The following is a 25917-nucleotide window of genomic DNA, read 5'->3' as shown; positions in this document are numbered from 1 at the left end:
CGGCTACCTACCCACCCGGATACCCACACACCCACCCGGCTACCTACCCGGCTACCTAACCACCCACCCGGCTACCTACCCACCCGGCTACCTACCCGGCTACCTAACCACCCTGCCGGCTACCTACCCACCCACCCACCCGGCTACCTACCCGGCTACCTAACCACCCTGCCGGCTACCTACCCACCCACCCGGCTACCTACCCACCCGGCTACCTAACCACCCACCCGGCTACCTACCCACCCGGCTACCTACCCGGCTACCTAACCACCCACCCAACTACCTACCCACCCGGCTACCCACCCACCCGGCTACCTAACCACCCACACATCTACGCACTCACCCGGCTACCTACCCACCCGGCTACCTAACCACCCACCCGTCTACCCACCCGGCTACCTACCCACCCAGCTACCTAACCACCCTGCCGGCTACCTACCCACCCACCCGGATACCTACCCACCCACCCGGCTACCTACCCACCCAGCTACCTACCCGGCTACCTAACCACCCACCCGGCTACCCACCCGGCTACCTAACCACCCACACATCTACCCACCCACCCGGCTACCTAACCACCCACCCGGCTACCTACCCACCCGGCTACCTAACCACCCACCCGTCTACCTACCCACCCAGCTACCTAACCACCCTGCCAGCTACCTACCCACCCGGCTACCTACCCACCCGGCTACATACCTACCCACCCGGCTACCTACCCACCTGGCTACCCACCCACCCGGCTACCCAACCACTCACCCGGCTACCTAACCACCCATCCGGCTACCTAACCACCCACCCGGCTACCTACACACCCACCCGGCTACCTACCCACCCACCAGGCTACCTACCTACCTACCCACCCGGCTACCTACCAACCCACCAGGCTACCTACCTAAAGACCCACCAGGCTACCTACCCACCCACCCAGCTACCTAACCACCCACCTACCCACCCACCAGGCTACCTACCCACCAGGCTACCCACCCACCCGGCTACCCAGCCACCCACCAGGCTACTTACCCACCCGGCTAAGGGCTGCCTACCTACCTACCCACCAGGCTACCTATCCACCCAACCACCCATGGGAGCTGCACGCTGGATGGAGGCTGGGACAGGAGGTCTGCTGCTGCAGGTGAGTAAATGGTTTTTTTTATTATTTATTTTAGCAGGTGTATGTTCTGGGCAGGTCTGCCACATGATTGCGTGTATGTTCTGGGCAGGTCTGCCACATGATTGCATGTATGTTCTGGGCAAATTTGCTACATGATTGCATGTGTTTTCTGGGCATATCTGCCGACATGATTGCACGTATTTTCTGGGCATATCTGCCGACATGATTGCGCGTATTTTCTGGGCATATCTGCCGACATGATTGCGCGTATTTTCTGGGCATATCTGCCGACATGATTGCGCGTATTTTCTGGGCATATCTGCCGACATGATTGCGCGTATTTTCTGGGCATATCTGCCGACATGATATGCCCAGAAAATACGCGCAATCATGTCGGCAGATATGCCCAGAAAATACGCGCAATCATGTCGGCAGATATGCCCAGAAAATACGCGCAATCATGTCGGCAGATATGCCCAGAAAATACGCGCAATCATGTCGGCAGATATGCCCAGAAAATACGCGCAATCTGCCGACATGATTGCGCGTATTTTCTGGGCATATCTGCCGACATGATTGCGCGTATTTTCTGGGCATATCTGCCGACATGATTGCGCGTATTTTCTGGGCATATCTGCCGACATGATTGCGCGTATTTTCTGGGCATATCTGCCGACATGATTGCGCGTATTTTCTGGGCATATCTGCCGACATGATATGCCCAGAAAATACGCGCAATCATGTCGGCAGATATGCCCAGAAAATACGCGCAATCATGTCGGCAGATATGCCCAGAAAATACGCGCAATCATGTCGGCAGATATGCCCAGAAAATACGCGCAATCATGTCGGCAGATATGCCCAGAAAATACGCGCAATCTGCCGACATGATTGCGCGTATTTTCTGGGCATATCTGCCGACATGATTGCGCGTATTTTCTGGGCATATCTGCCGACATGATTGCGCGTATTTTCTGGGCATATCTGCCGACATCATTGCACGTATTTTCTGGGCAAATCTGCTCACATTATGTGTATTTTCTGGGGAAAGGGTCACCAAAACCTGGGCCCACTGTCTTTGCGTTGCACTTTTCAAGGGAACCTGAGGTGAGAATAATATTGAGGCTGCCATATTTCTCTCCTTTTAAGCAATACCAGTTGCCTGGTTGCCGTTCTGGTCCTCTGCCTCTTATTCTTTCAACCATAGACCCTGAACAAGCATGCAGCAGGTCAGGGGTTTCTGACAATATTGTCAGAACTGAGAAGATTAAGCTGCATGCTTGTTGCTGGTGTAATTCAGTTTATTACTGCAGCCAAATAGATCAGCAGGGCCGCCAGGCAACTAGTATTGTTTAAAAGGAAATAAATATGGCAGCCTCCATATCACTCTCACCCCGGGATCACTTTAAATTACAGTTAGCTCCGCCCTTATCCGGTCATTGCCACGCCCATTTTTTGCCGCGGCGCTAAGCGCCGCAGGTTCTATCCACACCCATTTTTTGCTGCGGCGTGCTTCGCGCGTCGTAGGTTATAGCCACGCCCATTTTTGGGCGCGGCGCGCTAAGCGCGCCGCAGGTCAGGGGGGCCCACAATTGATATTTTGCACAGGGGCCCACTGCTGCCTGTGTCCGCCACTGCATATTATTGAGGTTCCTTAAAGAGAAACCGTGACCAGGAATTGAATTTCATCCCAATCAGTAACTAATACCCCATTTTACATGAGAAATCCATTCCTTTTCACCAATGCATCATCAGGGGGCTCTGTATGACTGATATTGTGGTGAAGCCGCTCCCACAGGAGACCGTGAGGACCATTTTCTGGGGCAGTTTCCTGTCTGTAAACCTCGTTGCATTGTGGGAAATAGCTGTTTACAGCTGTTTCCAACTGTCAAAAAAAGCAAGCAGCAGCTACATCATCTGCCAGCAGTAAAAATGTCACCATGTGATAAATGTCAGAATGTAAATCAAGTGAGAGGAAAGATTTTACAATGGGCAAACACTGACTGAATCATTTATACATAATTATTGTAAAAATGAAGCACTTTTTTATTACATAATTTTCACTGGAGTTCCTCTTTAACTACTTAATATTTGGGGGAAACTCTAGCTACTTAATGTTGAAGGTACGTCTGGCTACCTAATATTAAGGGGCACCTGTTACTACCTAAGATGGGCAAGGGAAGTAAGAGAGAAGTGACATCTGCGGCAGCCAGCACACTTGCGGTGCAGTTCAGCGGGTGTTTGTAGATTCCTAGAGGGCAAAATCTAAGGTGCCAGGACATCTGTGCCTATAGGCAGGGGCGCCGCGAGGCATAAAGCGAACCAAGCGGCCGCTTGGGGCCTCAAGATCGTAGGGGCCTCGGCGGCTCAGTGACGTCGGCGTGACGTCACTGTTTTCCCACAGCCCCGCGGGGCTGGCAGAGCAGAGTAGGGCAGGGCTACGGGAAGATGGCCGCCGCCGAAGCCCTGCTCTGGAGTCTATTTATGCCTCCAGTACAGGGCTTCGGGTTGCCATCTTCCTGTAGCCCTGATTCGATTCAGCGCGGGAGATTGGAGCAGGGAGGGAGCTCCGTGGGAACTGCGCGCCTGAGGAGCCGGCCAGGAGAGGAGACGGGGAGAGAAGACTTCTGCCAGTGCCAGGTGAGTAAATTCTTTTCTTTTTGCAGCTCTGAAAATGTGCCCTAATTGCGTTTGATATCTGCTGAACTGTTCCCTAATTGTGTTTGATTTCTGCTGAACTGTGCCCTAATTGTGTTTGATTTCTGCTGAACTGTGCTTAATTGTGTTTGATTTCTGCTGAACTGTGCCCTAATTGTGTTTGATTTCTGCTGAACTGTGCCCTAATTGCGTTTGATTTCCGCTGAACTGTTCTCTAATTGTGTTTGATTTCTGCTAAAAATGTGCCCTAATTGCGTTTGATTTCTGCTGAAAATGTGCCCTAATTGCGTTTGATTTCTGCTGAAATGTGGCCGTAATTGCGTTTGATTTCTGCTGAAAATGTGCCATAATTGCGTTTGATTTCTGCTGAAAATGTGCCCAAATTGCGTTTGATTTCTGCTGAAATGTGGCCCTAATTGCGTTTGATTTCTGCTGAAAATGTGCCAAATTGCGTTTGATTTCTGCTGAAAATGTGCCCAAATTGCGTTTGATTTCTGCTGAAAATGTGCCCTAATTTCGTTTGATTTCTACTGAAAATGTGCCCAAATTGCGTTTGTTTTCTGCTGAAATGTGGCCCTAATTGCGTTTGATTTCTGCTGAAATGTGGCCCAAATTCTGTTTGTTTTCTGCTGAAATGTTGCACAAATTGCGTTTTTATTTTCTGGTGTCTGGGGTAACTGTTGCTGCATTAATTATTTAATGGTCATAGTTGGCTATATTTGCTGTGCTACGGTTAAGCTCCGCCCATACAATGTCATGGCCTTTTTGCAGTTCTGAAAATGTGCCCTAATTGCGTTTGATATCTGCTGAACTGTTCCCTAATTGTGTTTGATTTCTGCTGAACTGTGCCCTAATTGTGTTTGATTTCTGCTGAACTGTGCCTTAATTGTGTTTGATTTCTGCTGAACTGTGCCCTAATTGCGTTTGATTTCTGCTGAACTGTTCCCTAATTGTGTTTGATTTCTGCTGAAAATGTGCCCTAATTGCGTTTGATATCTGCTGAAAATGTGCCCTAATTGCGTTTGATTTCTGCTGAACTGTGCCCTAATTGTGTTTGATTTCTGCTGAACTGTGCCCTAATTGCGTTTGATTTCTGCTGAACTGTTCCCTAATTGTGTTTGATTTCTGCTGAAAATGTGCCCTAATTGCGTTTGATATCTGCTGAAAATGTGCCCTAATTGCGTTTGATTTCTGCTGAAATGTGGCCCTAATTGCGTTTGATTTCTGCTGAAAATGTGCCATAATTGCTTTGATTTCTGCCGAAAATGTGCCCAAATTGCGTTTGATTTCTGCTGAAAAGTGGCCCAAATTGCGTTTGATTTCTGCTAAAATGTGGCCCAAATTCTGTTTCTTTTCTGCTGAAATGTTGCACAAATTGCGTTTTTATTTTCTGGTGTCTGGGGTAACTGTTGCTGCATTTATTATTTAATGGTCATAGTTGGCTATATTTACTGTGCTACGGTTAAGCTCCGCCCATACAATGTCATGGCCAAATCCATCTTTCGGCGCTGCGCGCGCCTCAGTCACCCCCACATCCATTTTCCCCGCAAACAGCCCCGTCCCAATCTGCCCTACAGCTCCACACACATGTCATGGCCATGCCCACTTATGCGGGATAGCCACACCCATTTTTCGCCGCGGCGCGCTTCGTGCACCGCAGGATAGGGCCACTTCCTACAGTCCGCTTGGGGCTACAAAAACCTTAGCTGCACCCCTGCCTATAGGCTCCTCTGAGGTAAATCCGGGCCTGGGTTCAATCCTTGGTTACAATTCTTCTTTAATCCCCCCTCCTCTCCTAATTTTCCCATGATGTAAATACTATTCACCCCCTAATAACCTGGAATCCCATATCTATCCCACCCCACCCCCATCCCTGCCAATAAGATCCTTCACCAAGTAAATCCAAGCCAGGGTTGCACATCTAAGTGTGTCATCTCAGTACAGGCTACTGGATGGCGCACACAGTCCTCCTTTTACCTACTCATTTTCCTTTATCTCAGTACTGGGAGCACCATTCATTTCTTTCATTCTGTGTTTGCTGATCGCTGGCGGTCAGCAAACGGCTGCAGCACATGTAATCCTGTGGGATTACCCACATAGCCGCAATCTTGCGGCATGTTTGAAGATGGCATGCAGCATTTCTTTGGGCGATTTTGTTGCAATTCTTATTCACTGGAATGAGAATCGCAAAATGCAATCAGCAAAATCTCCAAACATCTTAGGCCTCTTTCACAGTAGGACGTTGCGTATTGATGCGACGTGAAAGTCGCATCGCAAATTACAACGCAACACCCCAAAAAAGTCGCAACGCAACTTAATGCCCTGATTCTCGGCGCATACAGTAGAGCATACAGGCAATGAAAAGTATGCTTCCAAGTCATTACTGAGCATGTGCAAACAGTCCAAGGCAGCTAATAACATGTATAACGCACAGCATGCAGCACTTTCTAATAACGCCTCACGTTACACACAAACACAACGTGTACACTGTGAATGTCGCACAGAATTAGTATTGCTGTGCGTTAGTCTGCGTTGAAACCTTTTCTAACGTGCGACTTTAATGTCACACTGTGAAAGAGGCCTTAAAGGGGCACTATGGTGAAACATTTTAAAATGTAAAATATGTGCAAACATATACAAATAAGAAGTACTTTTTTTGCAGAGTAAAATGAGCCATAAATTACTTTTCTCCTATGTTGCTGTCACTTACAGTAGGTAGTAGAAATCTGACAGAAGTGACAGGTTTTGGACTAGTCCATCTCTTCATAGGGGATTCTCAGGGATTTATTTATTTTCAAAAGAACTTAGTGAATGGCAGTTGCTCTGTCCAACTGCCAAAAAACTGCGTAGCGTGCAGGAAAGCTGGCCAGCATCATTGTTTAAATCCTTCTTAGGGCATATCTTTATCCTATATAATAAAGTGTCTCTGCGTCCCTGCACTTCCTGTGTGTGTGTCCCGTCCCAATCAGAGGCCAGGGATCGCCGATCTACGTCACGGCGCTGCTGCGCAGCAGCGCCGTATGATGTAAACAGCGGGGATTTCTTCCCCGCGTGTTTACATTTTGCCGGCGAGCCGCGAACGGCGGCTCTCCGGCTGTTCACGGAGACACCCTCCGTGAACTGACATGGAAAGCGGCCGTTTCCATGGAAACCCTCAGACAACCAGTTTACGCCAATCGGCGTTAGCTGGTCGTTAAGAGGTTAAGCCTTGATTCCGTCCTACCGCAGCCAGGGCCGGATTTGTACTTCCCAGTGCCCTAGGCCTGCTGTCACCAAGTCCCCTCCCCCTCCCCCCAAAAAAAAATATATGTTCATTTTCCTTCATAGTAAAATTTGAAAACAAGAAATATATCAATTGAAAGGATGGGAATAAAGTTTAGAGTCAATTAAACATTTTTCTGTAGAAAAATACATATATTTAATTAATTACACAAATCTGTTTATTAGTTCTGAAAGAGGGACAAATGAGGCAGAAAGAGGGTCAGAGGGACAGGGCTCCCCAAAGAGGGACTGTCCCTCCAAAAGATTGACAGTTGGGAGCTATGCATTAATCAGAGTGACCAGATTTTTGTAGGCTCAACCTGGGACAGGGTCGGGGGGGGATGGGGGGGCTGCGGTCCGCGCCGAAAAATAGGGGGGTGCGCCGCAGCGAAAATGTGGTGCCTACCGCGCCAAAAATGGGCGTAGCCATAACATTCTATGGGCGGAGCTAACGTAATGATGCAACATCGAGGCATAAGAAAGCAGTGTTTATGCCGTGATGTGGTCAAACGAGGATTCGCATCATGGGTGTGCAGAAACTGTGTGATGCTATTTAATAGTATACCGTAACCCCAAAGCAGCAAGCATAGCCAACTATGACCATTAAATAATAAATGCAGCAACAGTTACCCCAGACACCACAAAATAAACGCAATGGGCAACATGTCAGCACAAAATAAACGCATTGCGGGCAACATTTCAGCACAAAATAAACGTATTGCGGGCAACATTTCAGCACAAAATAAACGCATTGCGGGCAACAATTCAGCACAAAATAAATGCAATGGGGGCAAACATGTCAGTACAAAATAAACGCAATGGGGGCAAACATGTCAGTACAAAATAAACGCAATGGAGGCAAACATGTCAGTACAAAATAAACGCACTGCGGGCAAACATGTCAGTACAAAATAAACGCACTGCGGGCAAATATGTCAGTACAAAATAAACGCAATGGAGGCAAACATGTCAGTACAAAATAAACGCACTGCGGGCAAACATGTCAGTACAAAATAAACGCACTGCGGGCAAACATGTCAGTACAAAATAAACGCAATGGAGGCAAACATGTCAGTACAAAATAAACGCACTGCGGGCAAACATGTCAGTACAAAATAAATGCACTGCGGGCAAACATGTCAGTACAAAATAAACGCACTGCGGGCAAACATGCCAGTACAAAATAAACGCAATGGAGTCAAACATGTCAGTACAAAATAAACGCACTGCGGGCAAACATGTCAGTACAAAATAAACGCACTGCGGGCAAACATGTCAGTACAAAATAAACGCAATGGAGGCAAACATGTCAGTACAAAATAAACGCACTGCGGGCAAACATGTCAGTACAAAATAAACGCACTGCGGGCAAACATGCCAGTACAAAATAAACGCAATGGAGTCAAACATGTCAGTACAAAATAAACGCACTGCGGGCAAACATGTCAGTAAAAAATGAACGCAATGGGGCAAACATTTCCGTACAAAATAAAAGCACTGCGGGCAACATGTCAATTCAAAATGTACGCAATGGGGCAAACATGTCAGCACAAAATGAACGCAATGGGGGCAAACATTTCACCTGGAAAAAAAAAAGCATTTACTTACCTGACATAAGTCAGTCAGCCAGCCGGCCGGCCGGCCTCTCGTGTGTGTGCGCAGCTCCCTGGGCTCACAGGCACTCAGGCAGAGCAGGGCTACGGCAAGATGGCGTCCAGAGGCGGAGCCCTGTACTGGAGACACAAATAGTCTCCAGTACAGGGCTCCGCCTCCGGACACCATCTTCCCGTAGCCCTGCTCTGCCTGTGCCAGCCGGAGGAGGACAATGCAGGCTGCTGGAGCGGGGCTGCGGGGAATGAACTAGCGCAGCGTCTAGGGGACGCTGCGGCTAGTTCATTGTACGGTGGCCAGAGTCCCGGGGCCGGGACGTCCCGCTGCTGAAAGCGGGACGTTTCCCGGGACCTCAAGCAGCCTGGGACAGCGCCCCCCGAAGGCGGGACGCGTCCCGGGTAAAGCGGGACGTATGGTCACCGTACATTAATGTAGTGTAAAGCCTAGATTCTTAACATGTGGTATGCATACGCCCGGAGGTACTTCTGATGGTTCCAGGGGTTACTCGGGCTTGATATACTTAACCAGGAATAACAAATTTAGAGTTTTAGAAAATGATAAATCTTATTTAAACAATACCAAATTAGTATTTTAGCTAATTAAAAGCAATAGTAAATGCTTGGAATTAGAACCAATTATCATGTACTACAATTAAATATATATTGGTCAAGGGGTTCTTATGATAATGTTTACTATGCTAGTGGGTACTTGGTGAGTAAAGGGTATTAAAAGGGGTACATACCAATAATATGTTGAGAAACACTGGTGTAGAGGACACTGCAGGAATCATCATGGGAAACAGTTCTCCAATCACAGCACCCACTGCAGCTGTAAGAGTTGTGATTGGCCGAAATAGTGTGGGAGTAGTTTAGTACAACCTATCTGAAACCTAGCAGTTTATGAGGGCGTCATCCACCCAATCACGTTAGCAGAGTTTCCCTATGAGGTTTCCTGCTGGGTCCCCTAAACCAGACTAGCGACTAAATATGTTACATTCCTCTACAATTTTATCTAACTTTGCACGGGTAATGCGTTTACATGGTGCCAAAGTGCCCGGGTGCGTCGCAACCGCAACGTACTGAAACGCAGGGTTGGGTGTGAAAGGTAAAATGAAAGTCTATGGACTTTAATTTTACCTTAGTTACCGCAAAGATTCAGCAGTGATGCACTGGGAGACATCTCAAGCTCACTCCAACCTGAATTATAGCAAATTCTTTCTGTTTTAAAGGGAACCAGAGATGAATGGCCAGCTGAAATAGTAAAAGGATTTATACATACCTGGGGCTTCTTCCATCCCCATAAGCCTGGATCGCTCCCACGCCGCCATCCTCCGCTTCCTGTATCGGCGGTACCGGGTCCCATCACTTCCGGCGGACGTGGCCAATTGTCCGCATACACAGAGGCTCCCTCCATACCCTTACGCATGCGGCTGCGCAGTATGCAGCCGCACGCGTAGGTATATGGAGGGAGCCCCTTTGATGCGGACAATTGGCCGCGTCCAGCAGGCCGACTGGCCGACTCGCGGTAATGACGGGATCCAGTACCGGCGGATCCAGGCACCGTGGGGGAGATCCGTGCGTATGGGGCTGGAGGAAGCCCCAGGTATGTATAAACCTTTCCTTCATTTCATATTTGGTTCTCTTTAAGAAAGCAAACTTTTGTATTCATTACAACGCAGTAAAGGGCTCTGGTGTGAAAGAGCCCTGCAGCAGGGAAGCGGGAAAAAAGGGCGCATGCCGCTAGTGGACAAAAAGGGCGCCGCCATTCACTCTCATAATAAATAGCGTTTAATGGGCGCCGAGCAGGAAAAAAGGGCGCAGGACATAAATAACGTTTACAAACGGCGCCAGGAGATTTTTAATGATTTATAAGTGTGCTTGTGGTGATTTACGTTTATAAAATGCACCCGTGCCGAATAACGTTTATAAAAATACTAAACATATTTATCTTATTTAACTAATTAAAACATTATTTAAAGTTTTATCCCTTACTGTTTGTAAAACATTATTATTCACAAAATAAAGCGATCAGTACGTAACGTAAATTGCAAAATATTTTTTGCATCCACAATTAGTAAAACCTTATTATCCACATAATAAAGGGGGGTCTTAGGTTTAGGCACCAACAGGGGGGTCTTAGGTTTAGGCACCAACAGGGGGGTCTTAGGTTTAGGCACCAACAGGGGGGTCTTAGGTTTAGGCACCAACAGGGGGGTCTTAGGTTTAGGCACCAACAGGGGGGTCTAGGGGTTAGGGGTAGGTACAGGGAGGGTTATTTAGGCACCAACAGGGGGGGTCTTAGGTTTAGGCACCAACAGGGGGGTCTTAGGTTTAGGCACCAACAGGGGGGTCTTAGGTTTAGGCACCAACAGGGGGGTCTTAGGTTTAGGCACCAACAGGGGGTCTTAGGTTTAGGCACCAACAGGGGGGTCTAGGGGTTAGGGGTAGGTACAGGGAGGGTTATTTAGGCACCAACAGGGGGGGTCTTAGGTTTAGGCACCAACAGGGGGGTCTTAGGTTTAGGCACCAACAGGGGGGTCTTAGGTTTACGCACCAACAGGGGGGTCTTAGGTTTAGGCACCAACAGGGGGGTCTTAGGTTTAGGCACCAACAGGGGGGTCTAGGGATTAGGGATAGGTACAGGGAGGGTTCTGTGTAAGAGTAGGCTCAGGTATAGTTTTAGTAAAATTTTAGTAATAATTACTAATGTTTTACAACACTTATTACGAACGTAGTTATATTTATATCATCGTTATAAAGAATATTTTCAGATTTTATTATAAGAACAAACCGTAAATGAAGGTTATTTACAATAATATAGAATTGTAACAATTAAACATATATTATTGGTTTTTTCATAAACGTAATTATAAGTTTAACTTTAGAAACAGGGAAGATTAACGTTTTCACAATTTCCGACTTCATAAACATTATTTAATGATTTATAATTTTGTTAAACCTTATTTGTAAACGAAATATAGCACACTATTTTTATAAACCCTATTAATGATTAATTATTATTTAGAGTTTACACCCCGCGCCCTTTTTGTCCGGGCGCCCTTTTTGTACGTACGCCTGCAGCAGGACTGTGATGATCAGCAATGCAGTCAGGCATCATACTTCTGATGGGCAGAGCAGAACAATTAAGGAGTCAATTCTCTCTCATATCAGAGCAACTATGTAAAAAATGAGCCTGTTGTTGCAGAATGACAAATGCCTGGCAGCAGAAAACAATGAATGATGTCATGTGCTTACAGAGTGAGATCCTCAAACCCAAAAAAATACAACCCTCAGCAGAGCTAGCGCTAAGTAGTTCAGCACTATCCTCCACTGATTGCTGCTGCCTATACTCCTATTTTTGAGGTGCATTGGGCTGTACTGCCACTTCTCCCAAAACAAGAAAAAAGGGCGCGAAAAGAAGCATGCCGCCATTCGCAGGAATAATAAAGGCCACAACTAGCAACAATGGGTGGACATTTAGGCTGTAAGAAAGCGGGCGCTGGGCTACCCGCTATTGAATTTCTGCCTTTTGCCGCTAATTGTTGCTTTGCAGGGGGGGGGGGGGGAGTGGTTAAATGTTTGGCGCTGGGGGGGTTAAAGTGTACCAGAGATGTTGTAAAAGGAAGATTTAAAACTCACCCAGGGCTTCCTCCAGCAGCATAAACACGTGTGAGTCCCTTACCGTTATCCCGTGGTCTGCCGTTTAGCCCCGGCAATAGGCTTAGTCGCCTCAGTCTCAGTCTATTGTGCATGAAGAAGTCCCAGACTGGACCCAACTGAGGCTATTACCGGGGCTGATTGCGGCTGAACGGCAGACCGTGGGAGGATGGCGAGGGACTCAGACGTGCTTATGCAGCTGGAGGAAGCCGCGGGTGAGCATCAAATCTTCCTTTTACAACAGCTCTGGTTTACTTTAAAGAGGAGCTGTAGTGAAAAAAAAACATCATGAATAAAATTGCCTATTGTTTACAATATTCGTTAATAAATGATTTAATCAGTGTTTGCCCATTGTAAAATCTTTCCTCCCTCTAATTTACATTCTGAAATTTATAACTGGTGGTGACATCTTTAGTTCTGCCAGGTGATCCATACAGAATGTTCGTTACTGAGAGTTCTAAGCATAGAGGGAGATATTGCTAGCTTGGCAGTAGGGAAAAGGCATTATTTCCCACAATGCAACAAGGTTCACAGACATAAAACTGTCCTGACATCACACTGTGGTATGGGTTTCACCACAATATCAGCCACACAGTCCCCCCTGATGACCTATTCGAGAAAAGGTAAATAATTCTCATCTGAAAGGGGGTATCAGCTACTGATTGGAATTAGGTTCAATCAGGGCCGGATTTACAATAAGGCATTGTAGGCATGTGCCTCAAGGCGCCTGATGATGGAAAGGCGGCTCACTCCCTCCCCTCGTGCCTCCCTCCCTCCTTCCCTATGCAGAGTCCTGATGAGATAGTAAAGACTCAACCTGCTCTCAGCATTCAACTGACAAGATCTCCCTTCAATCAGGGGCACCACTAGCTACCCAATACTTGGGGACACCTCTAGTTACTTATTATTGAGGTTCCTTAAAGAGAAACCGTGACCAACAATTGAATTTCATCCCAATCAGTAACTAATACCCCATTTTACATGAGAAATCCATTCCTTTTCACCAATGCATCATCAGGGGGCTCTGTATGACTGATATTGTGGTGAAGCCCCTCCCACAGGAGACCGTGAGGACCATTTTCTGGGGCAGTTTCCTGTCTGTAAACCTCGTTGCATTGTGGGACATAGCTGTTAACAGCTGTTTCCAACTGCCAAAAAAAGCAAGCAGCAGCTACATCATCTGCCAGCAGTAAAAATGTCACCATGTGATAAATGTCAGAATGTAAATCAAGTGAGAGGAAAGATTTTACAATGGGCAAACACTGACTAAATCATTTATACATAATTATTGTAAAAATGAAGCACTTTTTTATTACATAATTTTCACTGGAGTTCCTCTTTAACTACTTAATATTTGGGGGAAACTCTAGCTACTTAATGTTGAAGGTACGTCTGGCTACCTAATACTAAGGGGCACCTGTAACTACCTAAGATGGGCAAGGGAAATAAGAGAGAAGTGACATCTGCGGCAGCCAGCACACTTGCGGTGCAGTTCAGCGGGTGTTTGTAGATTCCTAGAGGGCAAAATCTAAGGTGCCAGGACATCTGTGCCTATAGGCTCCTCTGAGGTAAATCCGGGCCTGGGTTCAATCCTTGGTTACAATTCTTCTTTAATCCCCCCTCCTCTCCTAATTTTCCCATGATGTAAATACTATTCACCCCCTGATAACCTGGAATCCCATATCTATCCCATCCCACCTCCATCCCTGCCAATAAGATCCTTCACCAAGGAAATCCAAGCCAGGGTTGCACATCTAAGTGTGTCATCTCAGTACAGGCCACTGGATGGCGCACACAGTCCTCCTTTTACCTACTCCAGGGGTCTCAAACTCGCGGCCCGCGGGCCATTTGCGGCCCTCGATACAATATTTTGTGGCCCTTGCCGGCAAAAGCTTCCTTATAGTTTGGTTCAGTGCTCCCAAGTAATCCGCCACACCCCCGCCGCTAAACGAGGGCTGCAGAGCCCCCAAATCGCCCGGGGGGCAATCCGCCGGCATTTCCTGGAAGGGGCAGAGCTTTCAGCTTCAGCTCTGCCCCTCTTGACGTCAATCGCCACCTCTCCCCGCCCCTCTCTGTGAAGGAAGAGTGAGAGGGGCGGGCAGAGGCGGCGATGCGCCGCGATTGTGAAATTCCTTATGCGGCCCAGCCTCATCCTGACTTTGCCTCCTGCGGCCCCCCAGGTAAATTGAGTTTGAGACCCCTGACATACTCATTTTCCTTTATCTCAGTACTGGGAGCACCATTCATTTCTTACATTCTGTGTTTGCTGATCGCTGGCGGTCAATGAGAATCCTGTGGAGGCGGGCAAGTCTGGCATTGTGACCCCGGGTAATGGCCGGGGAATGAGGGGTTTGAATCCGGTGTGGAGCCTGAGCAACGGCTACCACTACACATCCAAGGAGGGCAGCGGGCAGACATGCACGCCCGCCCGCCCCGAGGTAGTGACCAAAAATAACAATACAGGAGGCGGACTTTCGAGGCCCTGCTTTGTATTTGAAATGAATGTACTTTAAATCCTTGAACGAGAACCAATTATGGCGGGCAAAGATGACACCACATTCCTTTCACGAGAATCATATGGAGGCGGGCCAGTCTGCCATTTGTGACCCCGGGTAATGGCCGGGGAATGAGGGATGGAATCCGGTGTGGAGCCTGAGAAACGGCTACCACTACACATCCAAGGAGGGCATGCACGCCCGCCCCGAGGTAGTGACCAGAAATAACAATACAGGAGGTGGACTTTCAAGGCCCTGCTGTGTATTTGAAATGAATTAACTTTAAATCCTTTAACGGGAATCCGTTATGGAGGGCAAGTCTGCCATTGTCACCGCAGGGAATGAAGGTTGGATTCCGGCCCGAAGTGGGAGCCTGCTGAGACCCATGCTGTAGCTGCCCTGACCGTGCTTCGCAGACCAGGCATCTGTGGTCAGATGGACCCTTGAGCCAGCTGAAGACAAACCAAGTCGAAAGCATTTGCCAAGAATGTTTTACGGAGGGCAAGTTTTTTTGCCCTTTTTTTACATTGTTTGAAAATGATAGATGGTTGTATTTTTAAATTGTTTGAAAGTTTAGATGGTTGTATTTTTAAATTGTTTGAAAGTTTAGATGGTTGTATTTTTAAATTGTTTAAGTGTAGCCATTCTTCCTCCCCCCAGCCACGAACAATACCATGGGAACGTGGAGCAGCAGAAGCCCCCTGTGACGGCTGCCGCGGTTGTTCTCCGCGGCTTGTCTTTTGAGGGGTGCTGCTTTTCCTCAGGTGTTCTTGCCATAGCTGTTTGTGCCTTCTCTCCAGGTGCCTTCGTAAAGCACTTGTCCCTACGTGACAGTTGGCCTTTCCACGGCTCAATTTTTGCTGGCAGAGACACTAGATGGCTTTGCTCCGATCTGAGACACACACGTTAAAAAATGTCCAAACCGCTGAGCCCCCCTGGGCTGATGGCGCTACGGTGGCATCAGCAGCTGACGTTGAAGGGCATGTTGGCTGTCTGGCCATAGCGGGCGATACATGGCGCCGGACACTGCCCCCAGCTGTTTCTGAGGACGAGCTCCCTCTTGTATTGCGTTCCGGAGTTGGAGCCTGATCAACGGCTACCACCACACATCCAGGCAAGGAGGGAGGCAGGCAGGCATGCACGCCCGCCCTGAGGTAGTGACCAAAAATAACAATACAGGACTCAGGAGGACCTTTTGCGGCCCTAATTGAAATGAATTAACTTTAAATCCTTTAACGGGAATCCGTTATGGAGGGCAAGTCTGCCATTGTCACCGCGGGTAATGAAGGTTGGATTGCGGCCCGAAGTGGGAGCCTGCTGAGACCCATGCTGTAGCTGCCCTGACTGTGCTTTGCAGACCAGGCATCTGTGGTCAGATGGACCCTTGAGCCAGCGGAAGACAAACCAAGTCGAAAGCATTTGCCAAGAATGTTTTAAGGAGGGCAAGTTTTTTTGCCCTTTTTTTACATTGTTTGAAAATGATAGATGGTTGTATTTTTAAATTGTTTGAAAGTTTAGATGGTTGTATTTTTAAATTGTTTGCAAGTTTAGATGGTTGTATTTTTAAATTGTTTAAAAGTGTATCCATGCAAGTGCAAGTTACGCACTGACTGCCAGGTATAATGTGCAGTAACAGATGCAGCAAAAGGTATGCAGTGACTGCAAACAGCCATTTGTGTAGTGACGGCCGTGCTGGACTGGTGCGCACCATGACGAGAGTGCAGGTGATGGTGGCTTTTCAGCCCATATGCTCGCCCGGCTGATGTAGCTGAATGACAGAACAGTGACTGTCCAGCTGATCAAATTTGGTCTGACCACAATGAAGCAACGACCTTATTATCTTTTGTGTGCCACCCCCACCCGAGACAATCAAATAGCCGGCGGTCATTGCTTCATTGTGATGCGCAAGCCCCTTCACCGCGGCAAGGTAATGATCACGAAGGGGGGTGGGCACATGTACACGCACCAGAATAATTAGTGTAGCGGCCTTAAAAATTCAAGAATCCGCCTAGAGTCCTGGACCCTGTTGGTGGTGGCGGAGAAGGCAGTCAAGCGGCCTGCAGGCAGAGATGCTGTGTGTGGGGACTGACTTAGTCTTCGGTCGTGCAGTAGCCCTCCGTGATCCATTCCTCATTCATTTTGATAAAGGTCAGGTACTGAACACTGTCATGACTTAGGCGACTTCTCTTCTCAGTAACTATGCCTCCAGCTGCACTGAAGGTCCTTTCTGACACGACGCTTGCGGCAGGGCAAGAGAGAAGTTGTATGGGAAATTGGGACAGCTCTGGCCACAGGTCAAGCCTGCGCAACCAGTAGTCCAAGGGTTCATCGTCGCTCTTCGCAGAATCTACATCCACACTCAAGGCCAGGTAGTCGGCTACCTGCCGCTCCAGGCATTGTTTGATGGTGGATCCAGAAGGATTATGGCGAGGAGTTGGACAAAAGAACGTCTGCATGTCCGACATCACCCTGAGATCGCTGGAGCGTCCTGTCCTTGCCTGCGTGGACTTGGGAGGAGGAGGGTTACTGCCAGTGGTACCTTGATTGCGTTGTGCATCCACATCACCCTTAAATGAATTGTAAAGCATCATCGACAGCTTGTTCTGAAAGTGCTGCATCCTTTCCGCCTTTTGTTGAGTTGGTAACAGGTCGGCCACTCAGTGCCTGTACCGAGGGTCTAGTAGCGTGGCCACCCAGTACAGGTCATTCGTCTTGAGTTTTTTGATACGGGGATCCCTCAACAGGCTGGACAACATGAAAGAGGACATCTGCACAAAGCTGGATGCAGACGTACTCTCCGTCTCCTCTTGCTCTTTCTCAGTGATGGGACGCAACTCCTCTTCCTCCCCCCAGCCACGAACAATACCACGGGAACGTGGAGCAGCAGAAGCCCCCTGTGATGGCTGCCGCGGTTGTTCTCCTTCCGCCGCCTCTTCCTCCTCCACAGAAACACCTTCCTCATCATCACCATCATCAGAGTCTGACTCCTCTCCTTCCCCACACGACTCCTCTTCTTCCTCCTCCTCCCCCCTCTGTGCTGCCGCCGGTGTTGTGGAAACATCGGGTTCAGGTGTAAATGGATCCCACGACTCCTGCTTCCGTAACTCTTCTTGTTCACGCTCCTCCACAGCTGTATCCACCACTCTACGCACGGCACGCTCCAGGAAGTAGGCGTAGGGGATCAAGTCGCTGATGGTGCCCTCATCGCGACTCACCAGTTTGGTCACCTCCTCAAAGGGCTCCATGACCCTGCATGCATTTCGCATCAGTGTCCAGTTGTTGGTCCAGAACATCCCCATCCTCCCAGATTGTGTCCTTGTACTGTAATTATACAGGTACTGGGTGACGGCTGTTTCCTGGTCTAGCAGGCGAGAGAACATCAGCAGGGTGGAATTCCAGCGAGTCGGGCTATCGCAAATTAGGCGTCTCACCGGCAAGTTCATTCTACGCTGAATCTCCGCAAAGCGTGCCATGGCCTTGTAAGAGCGCCTGAAATGCCCACACAACTTCCTGGCCTGCTTCAGGACGTCCTCTAAGCCTGGGTACTTGGACACAAATCTTTGCACGACCAGATTAAGCACATGTGCCATGCAGGGTATGTGTGTCAGCTTTCCCAAATTCAACGCAGCAATGAGATTGCTGCCGTTGTCACACACCACGTTGCCGATATCAAGCTTATGCGGGGTCAGCCATTGCTCCATCTGTTTGTTAAAGTGAAGGTCCAGGGAAACCTTGAAAAAAATAAAAATCCCTATCCACTTACCTGGGGCTTCCTCCAGCCCGTGGCAGGCAGGAGGTGCCCTCGCCGCCGCTCCAGAGGCTTCCGGTCGTTTTCGGTGGCCGACCCGACCTGGCCAGGCCGGCTGCCAGGTCGGGCTCTTCTGCGCTCCATGGCCGGGCTCTTCTGCGTCCCACGCGGGCGCGCTGACGTCATCGGACGTCCTCCGGGCTGTACTGCGCAGGCGCAGAACTACTGCGCCTGCGCAGTACAGCCCGGAGGACGTCCGATGACGTCAGCGCGCCCGCGTGGGACGCAGAAGAGCCCGGCCATGGAGCGCAGAAGAGCCCGACCTGGCAGCCGGCCTGGCCAGGTCGGGTCGGCCACCGAAGACGACCGGAAGCCTCTGGAGAGGCGGCGAGGGCACCTCCTGCCTGCCACGGGCTGGAGGAAGCCCCAGGTAAGTGGATAGGGATTTTTATTTTTTTCAAGAGTTCCCTGAACCTTCCCTTTAAGAGCAGCCAGGAGAGCTGCTCCAGTGTGACTCTCCGCTTTCAGGCAAGACATGTCTAACACTGCATGACACCGTCGCACCTGGCATGCAGCATAGGCCCTGGGGTGCTGGGGCTGTGTAGCTGGAGAGGAGATGGCGGCACCAGTCAAGGAGGAGGAGGAGGAGGATGACGACAGCGAAGCAGTGATAGCAGGTGGAGAGGAGGTGGCTGGAGGCCTGCCTGCAAGCCGTGGAGGTGTGACAAGTCGGTCCTCTGTGCAGCCACGTACTCCCTGCTTGCTGCCATCGGTCACCAGGTTGACCCAATGGGCTGTGTATGTAATGTAGTTGCCCTGCCCGTGCTTGGCAGACCAGGCATCCGTGGTCAGGTGGACCTTTGACCCAACGCTGTATGCCAGAGATGACACCACTTGCCTCTCAACTGCACGGAAGAGTTTGGGTATGACCTTTTGTGAAAAATAATTGCGGCCTGGTATCTTCCACTGCGGTGTACCAATGGCCACAAACTTACGGAAAGCCTCCGAATCCACCAGCTTGTATGGTAATAGCTGGCAAGCTAATAGTTCTGCTACGCCAGCTGTCAGGCGCCGGGCAAGAGGGTGACTGGCAGACATTTGCTTCTTCCGCTCAAATACTTCCTTCACGGACAGCTGGGTACTGTTGTGGGCAGAGGAGAAGGAACCGCTGAAGGGAAGAGGCGGTGTGGAGGAGGGTGGCTGTGAAGGTGCAAGGGAGAAAGTGGATGAAGACGATGCACCTGAAGGAGGAAGAGGAGAAGGAGGGTGGCTTGTCTTTTGAGGGGTGCTGCTTTTCCTCAGGTGTTCTTGCCATAGCTGTTTGTGCCTTCTCTCCAGGTGCCTTCGTAAGGCACTTGTCCCTACGTGAGAGTTGGCCTTTCCACGGCTCAATTTTTGCTGGCAGAGACAACAGATGGCTTTGCTCCGATCTGAGACACACACGTTAAAAAATTTCCAAACCGCTGAGCCCCCCTGGGGTGATGGCGCTACAGTGGCAGTGTTGAAGGGCATGTTGGCTGTCTGGCCATAGCTGGCGATACATGGCGCCGGACACTGCCCCCAGCTGTTTCTGAGGACGAGCTCCCTCTGCTTCTATCATGGAGTCGTCTCCTCCTACTCCTCTCTGACTCCTCCTCTGAACTGTCCCCCTGGTCATCTCCTCCACCGGGAACATATGTGGTATCCGTATAATCTTCATCATAATCCTCCTGGCCCGCTGCACTTTCCTCAGACACCTCCTCAACTGCACCAACTTCAGGTGTTTCATCAGCCTCCTCCACACACGTTACGTCCATACTATCGCCACCTAACTCAGACGTAGGAGGTGGTGTACCTGCGCCTTCTTCTTGTTGTTGCAGTAGTGGCTGTGAATCAGTGATTTCACCACCACCACCACCAAATAACTCCTGCGAAGTGTCAAATGCAGCGGATGTGGTGCTTGTTGTATCGCTGGTGGCTGCGGGAGATGAGGTGTTCTGTGTTAAATACTCAATCACCTCCTCACGATTTTGGGAAGTGATGGCACGTGCCTTCTTCTGAGCACTGTATTTTGGGGCAGGTCCGCACGAAATCACAGCAACACCACCTCGCACAGACCTGCCGGTGCCTGGTGGCCTTCCTCTGGGTCTGCCTCTACCTCTTCCTCTACTTGGTTTGTCCATTTTGTCCATCTCAGGGGGAAGCTAGGTGTATGCAGTGAGCTGGGTTCACTGAACAGTAAAGGTACTAGGATGCAGTGAGCTGGGTTCACTCAACACAACAGGTAGTTATGTGCAGTGATGAGGTGGGTTAAGTAAACACAACAGGTAGTAGGTGTATGCAGTGAGCTGGGTTCACTCAACACTACAGGTAGTTATGTGCAGTGATGAGGTGGGTTAAGTAAACACAACAGGTAGTAGGTATATGCAGTGAGCTGGGTTCACTCAACACTACAGGTAGTTATGTGCAGTGATGAGGTGGGTTAAGTAAACACAACAGGTAGTAGTAGGATGCAGTGAGCTGGGTTCACTCAACACTACAGGTAGTTATGTGCAGTGATGAGGTGGGTTAAGTAAACACAACAGGTAGTAGGTGTATGCAGTGAGCTGGGTTCACTCAACACTACAGGTAGTTATGTGCAGTGATGAGGTGGGTTAAGTAAACACAACAGGTAGTAGTAGGATGCAGTGAGCTGGGTTCACTCAACACTACAGGTAGTTATGTGCAGTGATGAGGTGGGTTAAGTAAACACAACAGGTAGTAGGTGTATGCCGTGAGCTGGGTTCACTCAACACTACAGGTAGTTATGTGCAGTGATGAGGTGGGTTAAGTAAACACAACAGGTAGTAGGTGTATGTAGTGGGCTGGGTTCACTCAACACTGCAGGTAGTTATGTGCAGTGATGAGGTGCGTTAAGTAAACACAACAGGTAGTAGGTGTATGCAGTGAGCTGGGTCCACTCAAAACTACAGGTAGTTATGTGCAGTGATGAGGTGGGTTAAGTAAACACAACAGGTAGTAGTAGGATGCAGTGAGCTGGGTTCACTCAACACTACAGGTAGTTATGTGCAGTGATGAGGTGGGTTAAGTAAACACAACAGGTAGTAGGTATATGCTGTGAACTGGGTTCACTCAACACTACATGTAGTTATGTGCAGTGATGAGGTGGGTTAAGTAAACACAACAGGTAGAAGGTGTATGCAGTGAGCTGGGTTCATTCAACACTACAGGTAGTTATGTGCAGTGATGAGGTGGGTTAAGTAAACACAACAGGCAGTAGGTATATGCAGTGAGCTGGGTTCACTCAACACTACAGGTAGTTATGTGCAGTGATGAGGTGGGTTAAGTAAACACAACAGGTAGTAGGTATATGCAGTGAGCTGGGTTCACTCAACACTACAGGTAGTTATGTGCAGTGATAAGGTGGGTTAAGTAAACACAACAGGTAGTAGGTGTATGCAGCGAGCTGGGTTCACTCAACACTACAGGTAGTTATGTGCAGTGATGAGGTGGGTTAAGTAAACACAACAGGTAGTAGTAGGATGCAGTGAGCTGGGTTCACTCAACACAACAGGTAGTAGGTATATGCAGTGAGCTGGGTTCACTCAACACTACAGGTAGGTATGTGCAGTGATGAGGTGGGTTAAGTAAACACAACAGGTAGTAGGTGTATGCAGTGAGCTGGGTTCACTCAACACTACAGGTAGTTATGTGCAGTGATGAGGTGTGTTAAGTAAACACAACAGGTAGTAGGTGTATGCAGTGAGCTGGGTTCACTCAACACTACAGGTAGTTATGTGCAGTGATGAGGTGGGTTAAGTAAACACAACAGGTAGTAGGTATATGCAGTGAGCTGGGTTCACTCCACACTACAGGTAGTTATGTGCAGTGATAAGGTGGGTTAAGTAAACACAACAGGTAGTAGGTGTATGCAGTGAGCTGGGTTCACTCAACACTACAGGTAGTTATGTGCAGTGATGAGGTGGGTTAAGTAAACACAACAGGTAGTAGGTATATGCAGTGAGCTGGGTTCACTCAACACTACAGGTAGTTATGTGCAGTGATAAGGTGGGTTAAGTGAACACAACAGGTAGTAGTAGGATGCAGTGAGCTGGGTTCACTTAACACTACAGGTAGTTATGTGCAGTGATGAGGTGGGTTAAGTAAACACAACAGGTAGTAGTAGGATGCAGTGAGCTGGGTTCACTCAACACAAAGCTAGGTATATGCAGTGATGAGGTGGGTTAAGTAAACACAACAGGTACTGGGTATATGCAGTACTGGGTAGTACAATGTGCAGCTCCCTGTCACACACACAGGCAGTCAGTCACTGAATGTGCTGGGCTGCTGGCAGTGGCAGACACACTATCATTTAGCAAGGCTGTGCATGCAACAAAAGTGTCAGTTTGACACACAGTAAAAAAAAAAAAAAGTACAGGATGAGCTCTGACAAAAGCTAGGGTGCTATAAAGCAATAACAATCAGCCAGGAGCAAACTAAGCAGCCAAGAACCTAACTAATCTGTCCCTAGAAGAACAAGTCTGCAGCAGCTGTCCCTTTCCTCTCACTAGCAGGCACACGAGTGAGTGTAATGTAGGGTTGCCAGGTCGGCTGATGGAGAAAACCGGACAGGGGGTGGAGTTAGGAGTGGAGTTAGGGGCGGAGTCAGAAGCGCACTTTATGTAGAGTGGGGCTAAGCAATGGGCTTTTTTTAAAAAAAATTTATAGTATTTATATCGCACTGACATCTTCTGCAGCACATTACAGAGTACATAGCCATGTCACTAACTGTCCTCACCAGTAGTACTGGTCCAGTGCACATAAGAGACAGTTTTTCACCAGTAACTGCACATAAGAGACAGCTTTTCACCAGTAAATGCACATTATAAGAGACACCTTTTCGCCAGTAAATGCACATAATAAGAGACAGCTTTTCCCCAGTAAATGCACAAGAGACAGCTTTTCACCAGTAAATGCACATAATAAGACACAGCTTTTCACCAGTAAATGCACATAATAAGAGACAGCTTTTCACCAGTAAATGCACAAAAGAGACAGCTTTTCACCAGTAAATGCACAAAAGAGACAGCTTTTCACCACTAAATGCACATAATGACAAACAGCCAGTGTTCCCAGTATATGTAGCCAGGGATATATGTGCCCAGTATATGTAGCCAGGGGGTATATATGTCCCAGTATATGTAGGCAGGGGTGTAAATGTCCCAGTATACGTAGGCAGGGGTATATATGTCCCAGTATATGTAGCCAGGGGGTATATGTGCCCAGAATAGGTAGCCAGGGGGTATATGTGCCCAGAATAGGTAGCCAGGGGCTATATGTGCCCAGAATAGGTAGCCAGGGGTTATATGTGCCCAGAATAGGTAGCCAGGGGCTATATGTGCCCGGAATAGGTAGCCAGGGGCTATATGTGCCCGGAATAGGTAGCCAGGGGCTATATGTGCCCGGAATAGGTAGCCAGGGGGTATATGTGCCCGGAATAGGTAGCCAGGGGGTATATGTGCCCGGAATAGGTAGCCAGGGGGTATATGTGCCCGGAATAGGTAGCCAGGGGCTATATGTGCCCAGAATAGGTAGCCAGGGGCTATATGTGCCCGGAATAGGTAGCCAGGGGCTATATGTGCCCGGAATAGGTAGCCAGGGGGTATATGTGCCCGGAATAGGTAGCCAGGGGGTATATGTGCCCGGAATAGGTAGCCAGGGGCTATATGTGCCCAGAATAGGTAGCCAGGGGCTATATGTGCCCAGAATAGGTAGCCAGGGGCTATATGTGCCCAGAATAGGTAGCCAGGGGGTATATGTGCCCGGAATAGGTAGCCAGGGGCTATATGTGCCCAGAATAGGTAGCCAGGGGCGGGGGGAAGGGGGGCAATCTCCCCCCCTTCTTCCCTCACCTTAGGGTGCTGTCTCTCTCCCCCGCTGTCTCCTCCAATATTGATGTGCAGGCTGGCGGGTGGCTGCGGGCGGAACTTACCTCTGTGTCGCAGGCGCCGGAAGTTCGGGTCCCGCAGCCGCTGAGTTTCGACTCAAAAAAGATCCGGATCGAAGATCCGAATCATTCATGAGCCGGACAACACTATTCAGACTGATAGTGTTGTCCGGCTCATGAAAGAGATTCTCAGCGGCTGCGGGACCCGAACTTCCGGCGCTGGAGCGACACAGAGGTAAGTTCCGCCTGCAGCCACTCGCCAGCCCTGCACATCATATTGGATGAGACAGCGGGGGAGAGAGAGCACCCTAAGGTGAGGGAAGGGGGGGGAGATTGCCCCCCTTCTCCACCGCTGCTTCCAGCTCTCTCTCTGGTGCGCTGTTCTCCTCCTGCGCTGCGGGGGGGCTCTAAATCCGGACAACTTAATTGTCCGGTTTAGCATGTTTTTTTACACTGGACACAGCGCACAAAAACCGGACTGTCCGGTGTAAAACCGGACACCTGGCAACCCTAGTGTAATGGCCGCCGGAGCCTGCCTTATATAAGGGGGGGGGGGGGGCTCCAGGGCTTACTGTAGTGTGAATGGCTACAATGTGCCTGCTGACTGTGATGCAGAGGGTCAAAGTTGACCCTCATAGTGCATTATGGGGCGAATCGAACTTCCGTAAAGAGAACCACCAATGTTCGCCTGGAACCGTTCGCCGGCGAACCGTTCGCTACACCTCTAGTCCCATCACTTCCGGTGGACGTGGCCAATTGTCCGCATACACAGGGGCTCCCTCCATACCCTTACGCATGCGGCTGCGCAGTTTGCAGCCGCACGCGTAGGTATATGGAGGGAGCCCCTTTGATGCGGACAATTGGCCGCGTCCAGCAGGCCAACTGGCCGACTCGCGGTAATGACGGGATCCAGTACCGGCGGATCCAGGCACCAGAGGACGGCGGCGTGGGAGAGATCCGTGCGTATGGGGCTGGAGGAAGCCCCAGGTATGTATAAACCTTTCCTTCATTTCATATCTGGTTCTCTTTAAGAAAGCAAACTTTTGTATTCATTACAACGCACTAAAGGGCTCTGGTGTGAAAGAGCCCTGCAGCAGGACTGTGATGATCAGCAATGCAGTCAGGCATCATACTTCTGATGGGCAGAGCAGAACAATTAAGGAGTCAATTCTCTCTCATATCAGAGCAACTATGTAAAAAATGAGCCCGTCGTTGCAGAATGACAAATGCCTGGCAGCAGAAAACAATGAATGTCATCAGAGCAGGGACAAGGTCCTCCAGCACCCAAGGCTGAAACACCAAAGTGCGCCCCTCCATCCCTCCCACCCCAGCCGTCACACACTGATTGCTATTAGACTAAGAGGGCCACAGGGCCCACAACCTCCCCAACACCTTAATATCTAGTTATCTGGCTTGCAGTCACTGCTATGTATCCCCTTTTCTTATTC

Source organism: Hyperolius riggenbachi, chromosome 4, assembly GCF_040937935.1.
Source record: "Hyperolius riggenbachi isolate aHypRig1 chromosome 4, aHypRig1.pri, whole genome shotgun sequence".
NCBI classification, from domain to species: domain Eukaryota; kingdom Metazoa; phylum Chordata; class Amphibia; order Anura; family Hyperoliidae; genus Hyperolius; species Hyperolius riggenbachi.
Note: the sequence above shows the minus strand (reverse complement) of the source record.